At 40.6% G+C, this 16,710-nt stretch overlaps 1 protein-coding gene across 21 annotated transcripts in view; it reads left to right on the forward strand.

The window, feature by feature from the left end:
• Positions 1-4,314: 4,314 nt before the first annotated feature.
• Positions 4,315-16,710, forward strand: part of ADD1 (adducin 1) — a 62,070-nt gene continuing 49,674 nt past the window's right edge. For 4 of the 21 annotated variants that reach the window (XM_030270602.4, XM_030270603.4, XM_030270606.4 and 1 more), the window contains exon 1: positions 4,319-4,522. The gene's annotated coding sequence lies outside the window, so the exon portion shown is untranslated. Of the gene's footprint in view, positions 4,544-16,710 lie in introns of all 21 variants that reach the window. The other 17 variants (XM_041715643.2, XM_030270612.4, XM_030270605.4 and 14 more) reach the window with 8 other exon arrangements.

The following is a 16,710-nucleotide window of genomic DNA, read 5'->3' on the forward strand; positions in this document are numbered from 1 at the left end:
GCCACACCCTAACCATGGGAGTACTGCTGAAAATGTGCCATTTAAAAATTAAATGTGAGGGAATTAAATGTAGGGGAATTAAAAATTTGATATTCTAATATTACAAAGCTTCTCTCGAGATTAATTAACTTTCTCCTGTTTATAATTAAAATAGCAACTACCTTAAAATTTTTTTCTTGTGCTTCTCAGCCCTCCTCATTAGTTTGAACTTACTCTGATGTTTTTCTTTTCTCTGTTTTACCCTCTTGAGTCTGCTTATAGTTCTAAAGTTAGTTCAAAAGTTCTAACTTCTTTTAATGACATTTTTCCTTCTCCTCCTATTAAGGATGAAGATGTTATTACAGAGCAGCTAAAAACATTTTCAGCTGGTCTAGTCACACTGGAATTCATGTCTAAGCAACTAGCAGTGAAGATAGAACTAGAAGGCAGATGATACTCAGGAAGTCATAGAGGTTGCATTTAAATTAATTGGTTTTACTTGGAAAATCATTTTGGAAAAACAAGCCCTAACCTTCACAAAGAATATTGCAACATTAAAGAGAATATTGGTTGCTGGAGTTACTTTGTGTAAAGGAATTATTGCACCTTTGGTTCTGTTTAACTGCAAGTGCTGTTAACCAGCTTGAACCATGTAGCTCCCTTCACATTTTATCTCAATCATGTATAAAAATTTCCCCATGTCCCCTGAGCATAAAGTCAACATTTTACAAACTTAAAGCCAAAGTGGCCTCTCAGATTAAGACTGTGTAAAATTTGGCAACATTTAGTATGGGCCTATTCCAGCTGCTCTGCCCCTTTGTCCACCTGCTGTTTCAGTTACCTGAATTTTAATTTTTTTCCAGCTCAAACAAACCTCAGATGTGTTTTTGTTTGGTTGTGGAGAGAGATGAAAGTAGACCACAATGAACATTTTTACTCCATGTAATCTTTCTATTGAACCTACATTAAAATTGTTTCTATATTATATTTTTAGTCCCTCAGGAAAGTTCCCCTTCCTTGCATAAATGAGTAAAATTCGAAAAAGAGCTCTCTCTGAAGAACAAGAATTCATGTACTTCAGACATAACCTTATATATAATCACCAACTTTAGTAATACTACAAATAAACCATTAAATATTACTGGTGTTATGCAGAGCTGAAATTAAGATAACCTATTACATAACTTTGAAAAAGGCATTTAAATGCAATCATTTCAAAGACAAATCCCTCATGAGCTTTTCAATAGTAATGCTCCATGTGTGTAAGCTCCCTTGTCCCATTTCCAGCAGAGTCCTGGGTGCCAGTGAGAGACACAGCACTCATAGGGCTGTTCTTGGGCTATTTTGTACAGGTAACTTGTGTTTGTCCCCACACACCCTCCCAACTCTCCAACTCTGGTATGACTGGCCAGGGACTGGTTTTTACTTTGCTGGCACAAGGAAGTTTTGCTGCTGAGACTCTCCTTTTGAAGGCCCATGGGAAAAGCAATAGAAAATTCACATACTGGCATTGCTTTGATTGGAGGATACAGGACTTTTTCTGGGAAATGGAGTAGGTCTGTGTGAGATGAAGACAGATGATGACAGCAGGCAAACAAATCCTCCCTGGTCAACAGACTGTCAGGACAGAACAGTTCTGGCAGGTCAGGAGAGAAAGATCTACCATACTACTACCTTACTATCAGTTCCTGTTTATAGGTGAGAAAACTGACTTGGAACTGCTTATGTGGAATAAGTGCACTCCATATAAAGGAAAAGGTAAATATCCTAATGCCAGATGTGGGACATCAGCCTAGTGCTGTGCTTCTCTCAGGTAGCTAGAAGCTACCTGAGCATCAAGAAGTGCTAATGCCAGGTAAAGAGGTCAGGTGCATAAAAACAATTGTGCAGCACTATTTTTCTGCTATCATGCAAATAATTTGTAAATGAACACATTCACATTGACTCATTGATTTGAGACTGTGATGTAAGTTGAGTCCAGTGCTGCTGCTGCTGGAGCCTGATGAGGAGAGCAACTATTATTTGAAAGTAACCAGTAACCATTCTCCAGTACACGTGCATATGGCAAGTGGAAGCCTACTGGCAACAAGCTTGCCTTGGTCATTTTCCCAAAACCCTCACAAATCTTGAAGCAATCAAATACTGCAGGCTGAAACACCCAGTGTAGTTCACGTTGTACCTTTTGCTGTAGCTGTAATGCTGCAAACCCAGCTGGTAAGAGTTAACAATGACAAGTTCTTCATGTCTTAAATAATGCAGAAGTGCTTTTTGAGATTCTCTTGTCTTTTTTCTGCAGCAGAGCACACAGCGTTAGTCTGTGTCAGTATTTATGAGCCCGCCCTTGAGTTTCTGCCCATGTAACCCTACCTGTGCCATTGCACAGCACTGCCCTTCCTGCAGCTGGGTCAGGAACCTGGGCAGGCCAAAAACTGAACAGGGAAGATAAACACAGTCACTCATCACTCACAGTCTCAGCCTGTGGAGGGAGTTGGTTAAAGCTGCCCCCCACCGCCCCTCCCCAATTTTTCCTTCAGATTAGCCAGGTGAAACAGTGGCCTCATGATTATGGGAGATAATGCAACGGGCAGGGGGAAAGCTGGAAGGAGACTGAAGGAATCTGTGCCCTTGGGCAAGTCACAAAGTAGGACAGCAGAAGAGAAAGGTAAAGGAACAGCACTCACCAGCAGCACAAGAGCCAAGAGGAGCTGATAAAAGGCATCCTTTGATCAGCTCAAGCTGCTCTTGTCACTGCACCCTGCAGTTACACAAACGCTCTGAGCCAGCACTGCCAGAGAAAGAAATTTCCCTGCCCTCCCCCAGCCCTGGGCACTGGTACTGCCCTCAACATCCCCATCCTTCCTGCCACTGCTGGTCTTAGAGCCACATACTGAGCTGGAGAGGAAACCCATTAACTTTGAAACAAAGCAGTATTTTTTTGCTGAATTAGTTCTAATATGGATTCATTCTCTCATTTACTTTCTCAGACAAGAGAGAGAGCTCTGTGAGTTAAGTGCTTTGGTGAGAAAGGGAAAGAAAGGAAGAGAAATGCCAAGATGGAGTATTTTGGCAAGTAATCAAAGAGAAAACACTGCGTGGGGCAGCTGGCTGGAGTCTGCAGGTGCAGAGCAGGGACAAGAGTATGCTGCCATGTATGTACACACATGCACTGGGTTTACAGGGTTCAGCATCAGGCAGGTGAAATTATGTTAAAGTGTCAAACAGTTCCTACAGAAAATGTTCAGACACAATTTGCTAATCATTAGTAATTACACGGTTTTGATTAGGCAGATCTATGTCCAGTAGGGCCTTATTGTCAGATGTGTGGTAATCATTGTGTCATCACTTGACACCTGAACCACCACTTTTGGTGGCTGAATTCACAGACAAGTTTATGCATATCTCTATGGCCTGCTTCTAGGTAAGTGGAGTGTGTTTCCCTGGGGGAGATGGTTGGAGCAGGCTAGATTCATCCCGTATTCCACAAGAGGAATTTGTGGATCCTGAAATCTATCAGGTTCTACTTGCTGGAGTCCTCTCTACATACGGATAACTTGGGAATGAGGGTTGTGGATAGCAGAGGAGAAGGGTTTACTGTTTCTGAGAGTTTGTTCCCAGCCCACCAAGTCTTCATTTGTCCCGTGGCAGGAAGTAATTCTGTAAAGCACGCAGATGTGTAGACCAGCAGAATTAAAATTATAGAGAAACGACAGTACAAATGGACAGAAAAGAGATAGAGGAAGAAGTTAACTTTACAGTTGGTGCTGGTTACACCACACACAGCTCCCCGAGGGACTCGGGAGAGCTGAGGAGGCGCTTTAGAAGCTCTCGCAGGCTGCTCTGCACAAGCCGTGCGATGGATCCGCGCACTTCCCGAAACAAGGGCGCCCTCGCCACCCTGGCATTTCACACCCGGAGGATTCAGCTCCTTGGGCTGTGACAGGTGTTTCCAGTGAGTCCTGCCCTCCCGGATCGCCCTGGCCTTGCTGGGAGCTGACAGCAATCGGACACCGCCACCGCGGCGCGATAACGAGCCCTTATCGCAGCGCGCCCTCGCCGATTAGCGACGTCTGCCTGCGCCTATCTCCCGACCCGCTCTGAGATAAGCTCCCAGCGCCGCGCCGCTCCTTTCCGCTGGGATGCAGCGCCACAAGAACGCCATTCCCTGTGTCCGAACGCTCTTCCCAGCCCGTTCCCGGCCGCCCGGGCCCCCCAGCGCTCACGGAGCCGCGGGGACCCGCCAGGGGCGGCCCGGCCCTACCGCCTCTCGCCCCCCGCTCCCCTCCGCCAATGGGAGAGCCGCTTACTCGTCGGGCGCGCGCCCTCCCGCCAATGGGCGGCGCCGTTGTTGGGCTTGCGGGCTGTGGAAGCCGCACCCTGTCGGGCGGGGGCCGCTCGGTGCCTGAGGGGGCGGCGGGAGCGGCGGGAGGCGGGGACCGAGACAGCGACAGCCCGGCCAGGGGACCGGGGACCGAGACAGCGACAGCCTCGCCAGGGGACCGGCAGCGGCGGCCCCTTCGCTCTCGCCCGTTCTCGTCTGCCTCGGGTGAGCGGCGCGGCAGTGACGGTGCGGAGGAGGCTGAGGGGCGCAGCCGGCGGCGGGCGCGCTGTGAGGGGGAGACGGGCGCTGCGGGGAGGGGAGGAGAGGCTGGGGCGCAGACACGGGAACCGGCTCGTTAAGCCCGGAGGGGAGCAGTGGGGGCTGTGTCCGCCTGGAAAACGTGGCGGGGTGTGCGGAAAAACCATCTGCGCGTAGGGTGCCTGCGGTGAGGGGCTGCGGCGGGCTTGGGAAGGCGGGGGCAGGACGGGGGGCGGCGGGCTGAGCTGCAGGGGCAGGGTGCTGCCAGCCCTGCCTCGGGAGGCGCGGCGCCCATCCCGTGCCCGCCGGGATGCTGCGGCCGCTCGGCGCTGGAATCTCCATTGCACCCAAGCGCTGCGTCTGCCGGCGCTGCCCCCGCCGCCCTTCTGCTTCACCTGCCCCTTGTGCCAGCCCAGAGGTGACCTGCGGGCTGTGCGGGGCGAAATGCGGGCTTTGGAGAGTCCCTGTCATCGTCCGCAGAGGACGTAGGAGCGAAGGAGGATTTGGGATGTGTGTGTGTGCGGTGCTGGGGATTGGCGGGGCACCAGCAGCAGGCGGGCAGTTGTTTTGTTTTCTCTGCTGGAAGGGGTATCTACATTTTGGCGTTTCTGCTTTTGATACAAAATGTCACATGCCTTTCTGCACGTAATTGCTGCACACTCGCTGTGCTGCTTTTAGGGTTGATTCTTCATCTGTGTTGGCTTTAGTTAAAACTAGCAATTAGGGAGGGGGAAAATCCAGTCAAGCTGGAAAAATGTCCACGGCTGTGTCGAGATGGGGGCTAGGAATAGCATTGCATTTACATCTTTCGTGAGATGCTGCTGTCTCATTGCTGGTTTTGTTTTATTCTCTGCATTGTGGAAAGTTGCTGTAGATCACATTATCATAAACCAAAAGGTATTCAGTTTTCTTGCACTGTAACTTAACATTTTTATACTGAGTTTTACAAAACATGTCTACCTTGAGCTTATGAATTTTCAAACTGCAACTGCTGCTGGATAATTCCTCTGTGCTCTGCTGAAAGCTACAGGTATCTCCCTGCAGACAGGCTGTTTACAGCTCTGGTTCTTGTAATGTGACTATAGGTGCCAGTCCTTAATTGTCACAAATTCTGTTTTTTGGTGTTTTTTGTTTGTTTGGTTTTTTTTTTTAAATACAGCAAAAGAATTTATTTTAAAGGCATACAAACTATTTCTAAGATTGGCTTCTATTTTTGTTAATTAAATATAATGGTATAAATATCATGTTTCTCAGTAGGGAAATACTCTTTTAATAGCACTTGTGTAATAAATGAGGAAAAAATGCAACTGTGGACTAGACTTATGAAACAGGTGGCTTTGGTATTTCTTTATATTCAGTAAACAGATTTGATGCCAGCAAATTTGATATAATCTTGAGTGAATGTAATGATCTATATGATTTGCCTCATAGAATTTAAACTTGGTGGTTTTCCGAGGAGAGTTTTGAGGAAGAGGCATTTGCATGATTTTACATCTTCGGTGTAGCAAGATAATATGTGCATTACTGTGTTTGCATGTTTAAATGTGTTGTAGTTTTACTGGTATGAAGCTCTATGCTGAGAATAGTGCTTTTTATACAAAAACTGTTGTGTTGACTGAATGTTTTCTTTCTGTGGTAGATGATTATAAGTGTGAAAAATTTGAATGTGCTTCATCTGAAGCAAGTATTTTTGCTGGCATGTTGTGCCAGTAAGTTCATTAGAGTATGGTTCACTAATGCTGCAGAGTGAAAGAGGTCATTTACTGAATCAGTATTTTTCCGTGACAGTTTTTTTAGATGTATCCAACAGCAAATGACTCAACTCTTCTCAGTCTTTGAGATTCACCATCAATATTAAATGTTATTTTGCATGCATGAGATAGGCCTCTGAGTAACCTGGTCTAGTGGAAGATTCACATGGCAGTTCAGAGCTAGGTGATCTCTAAGGCCCCTTCCAACCCAAAGCAATGTGTGATTCTGTGTATGAAATTGGATCATCTGGTGAAATTAGGTAGAGAAAGCCCCTTTGAGCGCTGAGAGACTTTGACAGAAGTAGGGCTAAAACTACTTCTGCCCCAAGTCTTGGTTTTTGAAGTGTAGTTTCACAGCATGAGCTGCCTTTAGCAAATCTCATCCAACATTCCCTGACTTGGTATAGGAGGAAAAAAAAAGAATTTTGAAGCAGCCAATTTTGTTAATAAATAGAATAAAATAATAGAACTGAAAGTTTCAAACTAGGAGAAGACTGCTTAGCATGTTGATTGCTACAATCCATACAGCTTCTATGTGACAAGTGCTTCCTGAGGAGCCTAGGCAGTAAATCTTGCACCCACTGCTTTTCTGACTGGTAGAAATAGCTTTCTTAATAATTAAAGAGTTGTAGCAGTGGTGAATAGTGAGTAATCTGTAAACCCCAAACTGTTGCTGTGCAAATGAGCCAATCCTGCTTTGAGGGAAAAATGCATATTAATAAAACTTGCCCACTACTTCAATGAAGCAGAGTGAATCAATTCTTTGCTGTGCAGCAGAGACACCTCAGGCATGGGGGCATGAAGAAAAAACTATGCTGATTTTCTGACTTTGATGGCTCCTAAATTGGAACTTTTGGACTATGCTGCACCACAGAAAGTGTTCTGTGAAATAGCACTCTATCAGTAATTAAGACTGCAACTAAATATTTCTTTGGCAGTTTTAGGGTGGTATGTGCATTGTATTTGGAAAGTGATTGTGAGCAGATGTGAAAGTAAGTTTGCTGATTCCACTGTGCAGGCCATTTGACATCTCCTGAGGAACCTGTCTGAAGCCCTTCTGTAAAGTTATGCATCTTCTGTAGTAACAGATTCAAAAGCAGGTATATTTTAAAAATAGTGGAAGTCCCTAGATTACCTAAGTTACGCAGTTTTCATTCATATAATTTAATCAGCCTCCTCAGGGGAATAGGAAAATATTATCTAGTCTTGCTACTTATTCAGCATTTCTCTTCAAAAATACTCTGGTTTTGCTAGGGCTGAGAGCAGTAGCTGTACAAACCTGTCAGTAGAGAGAGGTGTAAAATGTAAAGCATATGAACCAGTTTCTTTCCTCAGGAAAGCTTTGCATTAGAGGTAGTAATGCTTGAAAAGTACTGGTTATACAGATTTTGATCTCTAGTAATTTTTACTTAAATATTTCCCTTTTCTATGGCTACTTTATTTCTCACTTTAGAGTATCATGTATACAGTAATAGGATTCTGTAGGAATGTATGATAACATCTGTTACCATCTCGGTAAGCATCTGTTGTTTATTGAGAATTATCTTGACAATCTTTAGTCAAATTGAAGCAAGTAATTGGTTTCTTTCCTCACCACGCAGTGGATGTTGTTTACTGTGGTCTTGTCAGTTCAGAAGGTTTAGTGGTTGGTAGTTGCAAATGTTGTAGGGGAAGAGACTCCAGGAAATGCCCTTTTCAGAAGTACTGCTTTTCAAATCCGGTGTAAGCTGAGATGGTGTCATTTGCCATGAGGACTCAAGTTCAGCATCTCAACCAACGGTTCTGGTCTTGAATGCGTTTAAGTATTGCTGCTCCTCTGGGGAATTTCAAAGTCTGACTGTTCCTCACTTCAGGGCAAGTGAAGGTTTAGTGCAGAGATAGATTTGAATAACTACTGCCCGTCTGACCAGTGTGTGTGTGCTGCTGCTGCTGCACTGACTCTGACCTTTCAGAGAAGCTGAAAACGTTGTCCTTGGAGGTGTAGCCAAACAGGAGTAACAGCTTCTTTGGTCCCTTCCCAGCTTCCTCCCTTTGACCTTGCTTATTTGATTGCATTCCGAGGAATGGTCTCTGCCTGCTCTGCTGGATTCAGTTGTTATCCAGTGAAAGATCAGCCTTTCAAACTCAGATCGGTTGCACTAACAAGTGGAACATCAAAAGAGTTTTTTACTATCACTTATTTGAATGGCTTTCCCTGCAGGTTAATTAAAAATTAGCATAAATGAAAGCAAATCTCAATTCAGTTTTAGAACTGCGATATTATGAGCTACTCTTTTAAACTGGGATTTGGCATATGTGTGCTCTTCAGACTAATCAAACATTCCTTTGCATTTTTAATTGACTAATGTCTTTTTTATATCGCTGATTTTTGTACCATATGTTATGTATCCTTTTCATATCTGGACTCAGGAAGTCTGAAAAATAAGAAGTAAAATATTTCAGAATTTTGACATTTTGTTTTTCTTTCCTACACCTAACTGAAATGCTGTAAAGGGCTCAGGGAAACAGTAGTAAATGCAGTTAATCAGTAACTGTTTATGGTATTTTTGATACTTTCAAATCAAATGAGTAGATGATTGTTGTGATGCAGTTATGCTCCAAAGACTAGGGGGCAAAAAAAAACAGATCTAGGTTTTTGGTTGGAATCAGTAAACATGTAAAGGCAGTTTTGGATTAAAAACTGTAATTTGTCTTGGAGCTATAGAAACTTAGGTTTTCTGGGTGTTTTTGATTTGTTTGTACAGATTTCAAATGTGTTATATTACTTTTTATGCTTTTTATTTCTATCTTGTTTTAGCTCTTGAATCTTGAAAGATCTGATACACTATTTCAGTTCTATTATGGTTTAAGCCAGATTAAACCAGAAGGTGTTGAGGAAAACCTTGACCCCTGAAAACTATATTCTGTTTTTTTCTGTTGGCTGTTTTGTGTTGTTGTCATTTGGGTTTTTTCCTTTTGCTGCCGTTTTGTGTGTGTGTTACAAATGACTGAGCATAAAGTCACTGTTGGTGCATTGTAACTGTGGAGATGAAGAATAAAGCATACCCTGAGTTTAGTGTTTTAACAGATGAAGCAATTTCTTCAGGTATTGTCACTGCAAAATATTGATGAAAATCTATCAAGTGTGTACACTTGTGAAGCATCCATTCCACCTAAAATTCATGGAAAAAACACATTGCTGTTGTGCATTAATGGAGAGGTGCTGTATACTTGGCTTTTTTTTCTCCAGAAGATCTTGTCTAGCAAAGCCTTGTGTGGTGACCTTGAATCAGCACAGCTTAAAGTGTTCCAGCGTTAAAAAGACTTACTTTATTTTTCTCTTCAATTACTAAAACTGTGAGCTACACCAGCTGAATTGAACAGGAAAGTGATGACTTCAAACATAAAAGGTTTCTGCCAGTAGTGAGATGTGGTGGCCAAACTTGTGTCCCTGCTGAGAGAGGGGCAAGGCTCCTGGTTAGTTCTGGGAAGCAGGAAGGTGTGACTGTGTAGGTGCCTCACCTGCAGCCAGCCAGGGCATGGGGAGCTCCCGTCCAGTCCAGGTGCTGCTGCTGCTGCTTGGCCGGCCTTGGTGAGCTCAGCTGAGGGGAGGAGTGGGCACGGGACTCACACAACAGGTACGGGGAACACGAGAACTTCAAAAGGATGAATAGGGAAGCATATGAGACTTCAGTTGGTAGCAAATAATGTTTCATTAGTTTTGTCATTTTTTCCTAGTTGTTTTCAGTTACTGGAAAGGTTTCCATGATTTTCAGGTAAAATTCTACACAGCTAATGTGTCACTTTATTTTTAAATGTCATTTCAAATTTCCATATGATTTGAATAACAGATTCAGTGTAAAGCACAATATTCTATTTTGATTCCAAAGTAAATTTTCTTTCCTTACTGTGGATATTATTTTTAAGTCTACTAGTACATAGCAAAGTGTAGGATTTTTTGATTTTTTGTTTGGTTTTTTTTCCCCACCCTCTTAGGCTTAGAGTAAAATTTATTAGATGGTGAGTCTTCAAAGATAGTCCGGTGATTTCAGTTATAACTGATGACTTAGAAATACTTTGGAATAAATCTATGTCTTTTATAGGTGAATTAACGATAAAATGGTGTTTATTTTTGTAAATTTTTTTTCATGAAGTGTTGGTGCCTAGAAATATACAGTTAATTTATTTAGATATATAGAAAGTTTATGGTACAGTATTACAATGGTTTTGAATCTATTAATAGGAAGAAAAAATAAATTAATAATTATCTTAGATGTTTGCTTATATCTCAGCTGTGCATATAAATATATGGCTTTTCTCCTGTTTAGTTGTATAGGGATTTTGGTAAAAAGTTAGTAAACTCTGCAGAGCATTCCCAAGGCAAGTGAATGGAGATTGGACATGAGATGTCGATCCTTCATCCAAAGGAAAGCTGTTTCATCTCTTATGTATCAAGGAATGTTGGTGGGTGGGTTTCTATGCCTTGGACTCAGAGAGGGCCATCCTGTTCTTTGATTCTGTTCCATTTGTAACTCATTGTCTGTCTGTGTGGTTTTCCACTTTGCTTTCAATCTCCTTTAGAACTTGCACTGATCTTGACACTGCTAAGTTATGTGGACCATCTTATACTGAGTTTATTGTCTCTCCCCGGAAGGAGAATTTGTGGTTGCAGCGTAGGGTAGTGATTTTGGCAGGTGGGATGTCCACTTCTAGATCTGCTGTAGTCTTTGTTGTTGACCTGGGACACTTTGACTCAGTTCCAGTCTGTTAGTGGAGATGTTGGTTTGAAAACAAGGAAAGGCCAGTAAAGGTTGCCTATGCCCCTGCTTCACACAAGTGGAATGACAATCCTTCCAGTATCCTCCTATTTTCCCTCACTGCAGAATCTTGGTCAGGAGCCAAGAGCAGGGAACACAGTGAACAGTTTGCTGCACAACTTGGAAGAAGGTAGTCTCTGGAACTGTCCTCTGGCCTGCCCAGCCACCAGGAAATAAAGAGCATTTTGGCAGCAGGTCAACCAAAGCCAGAAGTGGTGAACAGAAGGCTGGGAAACATGCTTAAAATCTGAATGTCAGCCAGGAAAGCTGGGCTTAGGCAGTCTTGCAAATTATGAGGGCAGCCTTATTAATTGAACATTCTGGCTGGTGGAAAAGATGCCCGAGGCTTAGTCTTTATGGGTCAATATTTACCACTGAAGTGGGGAGACAGCTCTCCACACCTCAATCAAAGCTCACAATGTCAAAATTAAACCTTTTAAACTGTGTAGCATTTGCCACTTCAACTGCAGGTTCAGTGGGTTTGGGATCCTATCTAATGTGAGTGAGTGAAAGCACTGAGATAGCTGCTCTCCTAAAACAGAGACTTCCATTTTTCTTGCTTTTTAAATCAGTCATCAACATATGTGTCCATTTTGTATTTAAGTGTTTATTAAAACAACTCCAAAATACTAAGAGTGTTTGAAATTGCACAACTTAAAAACATGTGAGTAATTAGTTACTTAGGTTAACCCGGATTCTTTTTTCAGAGTATGGCCTTTTTGAGGAGCTTAAGCTTATTTCTACCGTCCCATTTTTGGGGTCATTACTGTGCTCACATATGTTGTTGAAATATATTAGTTCTGTTTTGTATATATGTATGTATGTTCTGTTCTGAAACTATATTTTCAGAAATTCATTACACCCCCAAGTCATATTATTGCCCATTTTCAGTAGTATAGTTACTCAGGTTACTTAACAAGAATGAGCTTGATTTCAGATGGCTCTTTTTCTTTTTTCTGTGATCAGAACTAGACACCTTCCTAAATAATTATATTATTCGTTGCTGGTATGAAGACTTGTTGTGATACCAAATACATATTTTATGGTAGAAGGAAAAGGTGAGGTAATTCAGTCTGAAATGTTGTATTTGGTACTTTGTTTCTCGTAGTACACTTTTTGCTTGTTCAATTTAGTCCTTAATTAGATGTGTTTATCATTAATGAATAGGATGAATTCAGTGAATTTGACTGAAACTCAAATCTAAATTTATTCTTTCAAGGATTTGATGATCTGAGAGAGTAATCTGGTAATTTTTCCCTCCCTCCTCTCTGTTGCTATGGTAATCCTAAATTGGAACCTTGTCTCTACAGACTTTTTTTCCCCCCTTTTCCCCCAAGTAAGTTTTGTAATAGCTGTGCAGTCTATTCTCAAGCCAAAATATTGATAATACAGGTTTTCTTGTTGATTTTTCTTTATTTGGCTGATTCGAGGTGAAGCTGAAATTAAGCAGCTTTAACTTGCCTTTCCTTTTTCTAGCTCTCAAGAGACTTTGTGGCATAATTTTTTTACTCATGTTTTAGACAAACATCGTTTAGGGAAAAAGCAAGAAAAAAAAAAGGCTCAACTAAAGCAAAAAGACCCAAATGTGTCTGTGTCATGAAAAGCTGTTTATAATTGTAACTGCAGAAGTGAACATTCAAATTGCAAAGTCCATAAGTAGTTTAGCATACAAATGTTCTTGCAATTCCTGTTTACAGCAGTGTTCAAGGCTTATTTGATGAAGTGCTTTCAGCTACTTCTGGCATTGCTGAACTTCTGATGCAGCAATAAATGCAGGTTATTCTGGCGACTGTATAGAATGTTGTGCTCTTACTAAATTTTGATTTTTTTTTTCCATGTAGAAAAAAGTAGAGATACAAGATCTAGCAGGGCTGATAGTAAATTGAAAAGGATCATCAGGAGTAAGCAGAAAACCTGAAGAAGACTCTTCATGTGTCTTATCAGGAAGCATGGGGGTAATGAAATAAGACTAAAAATAATTTAGATACTTGAGAAAGACTATATGGAAAGTTTGCCTTAATTTTTAGTGAAGACATTTTGAATACATGCACATAGGTCATGCTGAAGTGAAGTTATAAAGATGATTTCCATGAAGATGAAGCACAACTTGCAAGGTGTAGGTTAGTGGAACTGTGTAACATTTGCTGTACAATTCTGAAGTAGGTGATTTATGTAATTACAGATTCAGTTGCAGGAATTGTTATTAAATGTCAAGATAGAAGGATATTGGATGGCTGGAAAACAGTGAAAGTACTCACAACATTAAGAGGAAAAGGTGATTTGGGATCGTAATTGCATCGTTAATGTGACCTTAATATACAGAGATTTGTTTAAATTTAGAATGAAAAGCTGTTCTGTGTGGAGGTAAGATGAAAAAAGGTATGAAGTGATACAGCTTCCAACAGAGGAAGATTTGTCAGAGAGATCTAACACCTCCTTTTTGTAAGATCCCTGACTTGTTGGAGAGGATACATGGTTAGAACTGACCCCTTGTAACTTAGTACTCATATAATGTGTAATATGATTCCATGTAAAAATTAGAGAGATGTTTTGGTGCCAGTTGATGTTGAATGGTGACAGGACGTGTCAAGTATGGATAGAACCTGATGACCAGTGGATGATACATTGGAACTATGTAAGGAGTGGAATTTGTCAGGACCAGTTTTAAGATTTAGTATTTTCATTAAAATCATTTATCCGTTCCTAGTTCTCGTGCCAATCTCATGATCTTCATCAGATGTCATGCATCACCAATACAAAAGCAGGTTTTGCACAGAACAAAGTAGGAAAAGGAGTTGTATAAAAGAGCATTAAAGGAATTGTAACACTTCAGAATGACAAACCTATCGGAGTTAGCAATGAAGATTTGTACTAGGATAACAAGTACACTGTTGTTGCCCTGCTAATATTCTTCTTTAAAGAAGTAAAGATGTATTGACTTTTTCTGGTACTGGTGAAAGCTTACCTCAAAAGCTGCATCTAATTCCTACAACCCACCATCAAGTAAAAAGGACATTTGGACTAAGAGTGTGTTGTTTAATCTAGAGAAACGAGGCATGGAAGAGGTTGCTCTTCATAAAAAGAGTGAAATAACACAGGTGGATAAAAAGAGCTTTTTATGCTTGAGGTGTAAAAACAAATGGGTATGAACTATCCAAGAACAAACCTAATCTGGAAATTAGAAAAGATGGTTCCTAAGCAACAGAGGCATAGGAGTCTGCAACAGCCTTCCCTTAGGAGTAGTGGAATAAGGCTGTCTTTAAGATGGAGCTGGTTAGCTTATGTAAGGAGGGGGGAGGGGATGTAATGTCATTTTCCACCCTACCTTGGGATTTGAGCTGCTTGACCTGGAATATCTGTTTGTTCCCATGATTCCTATCTTTAACTAAAGATGGTACAACAACTTGACCAGATACTGCCCAGACACCACTGGTATGTGGGTGGTCTCTTTCTTGAACAAGTGCACCAGTTGCATTCTGAGGTATAGAAATGCTTATATCAGGGGATAATAAATGTTACACAAGTAGAATGTTTTAAATATTGTTTAATAGAATATGCTACATTGTGTCTTTTATAGTGCCTAAATACTGAGTTTTGCCTTAAGAAACCCCAAGTCAACACAGCATAATTCAATAGATTTTGTAATGAATCCTGTATTGTTTTCTTCTCCTTCTGTCCTCTGTGATTGAAGGGAGCTGCCCACAGCACGTGCACAGCTATGTCATCGTCTTCATATTTTTCCAAAAATTCTCATTTGAGCTGCTGAAAAATAACTCCCCTTGGTGCAAGCTGAAGGGTTGATGTGGTGAAAACGCTCTGTACCATGTTGCTGTGTGTTGCCCTGTTGTTCCTGTGTATTGTCCTAAGACTATCCATCTAATAAACTTGGAATATTATTTTTTGAGGAAGCATTGTGCTTTTGCACTAATGAGAGACAGTCCTGTATCTCTACCTTTTAGAAACTGATAGTTTCAAAGGAGACTTGACAAAAGAAAAGGGTTCTACTGTGTTCTCCCTGACAGAAGAACACTAATTGGCAAATTGAGAAATTAATGTTGCCTGAGGTTGCAATATTTTTCTAATTTATTCAGTTGTTAAGACATGTTAAATAATTATTTAATTCCTACTCTACTCCATCTCTGTTACTTATTTGTTCTAAATGTTCATCTAGAAAGCTTCATTTTAGGAAGGAAGTTAAGCATGGAAAGTAGTTTGGATAGGACAGGTTAGAAATTTAATGATGTTTGAAAGGTTCCTTCCTGACTGTGCTTAATGTGTTTTATTGACTTCCCTTCAGCTGTTAGTTGAATTTCCTGTTGATTTTTTGGTCTAAATAATTGCCAAAGCAGTATCTAGTCCTCTTTGTGTGCTAAAATGATTTTTCTTGATTCATAAATTTAAAACTATTCTAATGTTTTCAACACTAATGTAGAAGACTGAGAACCAGATTTTATCCCTTTAAATTGCTGTATTTACTCATAGTGATTATTATAAATGGTAAATAATTACATGGGTACAAAGTCAATGACATAAATGGTACTTTGCACATGTTTAAGTGCTGGTGTTAGCTAAGTTACATCCCTAAGTACTATTTTGACAGAACAGTGATTGACAATTAAATAATAGTTAATACTTTAAAACTTGAGTAAGTGTTCATTGTTATGTGAATATTGACTAAATTGCATTTAACCTGTTTTATTATTTAGACATTCTGTCTTGTCATTTATTGTGGAACAGATGTGGACTAGAGAGAGTCTCGTGTATTAAAAGAAGAAAACCCAAAGTCTGAAACTGTTAGTCAGTAATCTCCAGAGCATGGATGGCTTAGCAGATGTCATCTCAAGGCTCTTCTAATGAGGAGAATTTGTTTATAAATATTGGCATTTTGAAAGAATGTATTAATGTGTGTGCCATAAGAAAACTCTACAAGGTGATTATCTTGACTTTTTATTATTGAAGTATGTTTTTCAATTAGACTGTATAGGATTTGTCATGGTAAATGAAAAGGTGTCAGATTAAAATAAATAATCTTATTGCCTTGGAGTGATAGAAATAATTATTGAAAAGTCAAACAATTATTTTCTTCTAATTTATTTAATGCACATGATACTGGAAACTTAACAGTTTCCTTCTTCTGGTGAACCAGTTAATATGTTTGTTAACTAACAATATACTATTAAACACCAGAGAGAAGGAAAAGCTTTCTGGCTGTATATTAATTTTTAGACTTCTTTTCTTTTTAGTCCTTTTATCTGTCAAAATTGAAGTAGAATATTGCTCAGTTGTCTTAAATTGAAATAATCTTCTATTTATTGTGTGCTCTAGAATAGCATTCCCTGCAGATGTGGCCTGTGTTATAGCTTGTTCTGAAAGGGATGCAGTCAGTGTTGGAATATTTTTATTTTCAGCAGTGTGGTTAGATCTGGCATTTTGGTCTCTTATTTCATGAGAGTCCTGTCAACTTTTTTTTTAATATTGTGTCTTGTTCGCTGGTGCCACTTTTTTAAAAAGGAGCTGTCCTTAGAGTTAATTTTTCATGTTGATTCTGTGTCTCACAAACATAAAATTTTAACTGTTTTATAAAGTGAAGGTTCATGTTGCTATGCAG

The sequence above is a fragment of the Taeniopygia guttata genome, chromosome 4 (genome assembly GCF_048771995.1).
Source record: "Taeniopygia guttata chromosome 4, bTaeGut7.mat, whole genome shotgun sequence".
NCBI classification, from domain to species: Eukaryota; Metazoa; Chordata; class Aves; order Passeriformes; family Estrildidae; genus Taeniopygia; species Taeniopygia guttata.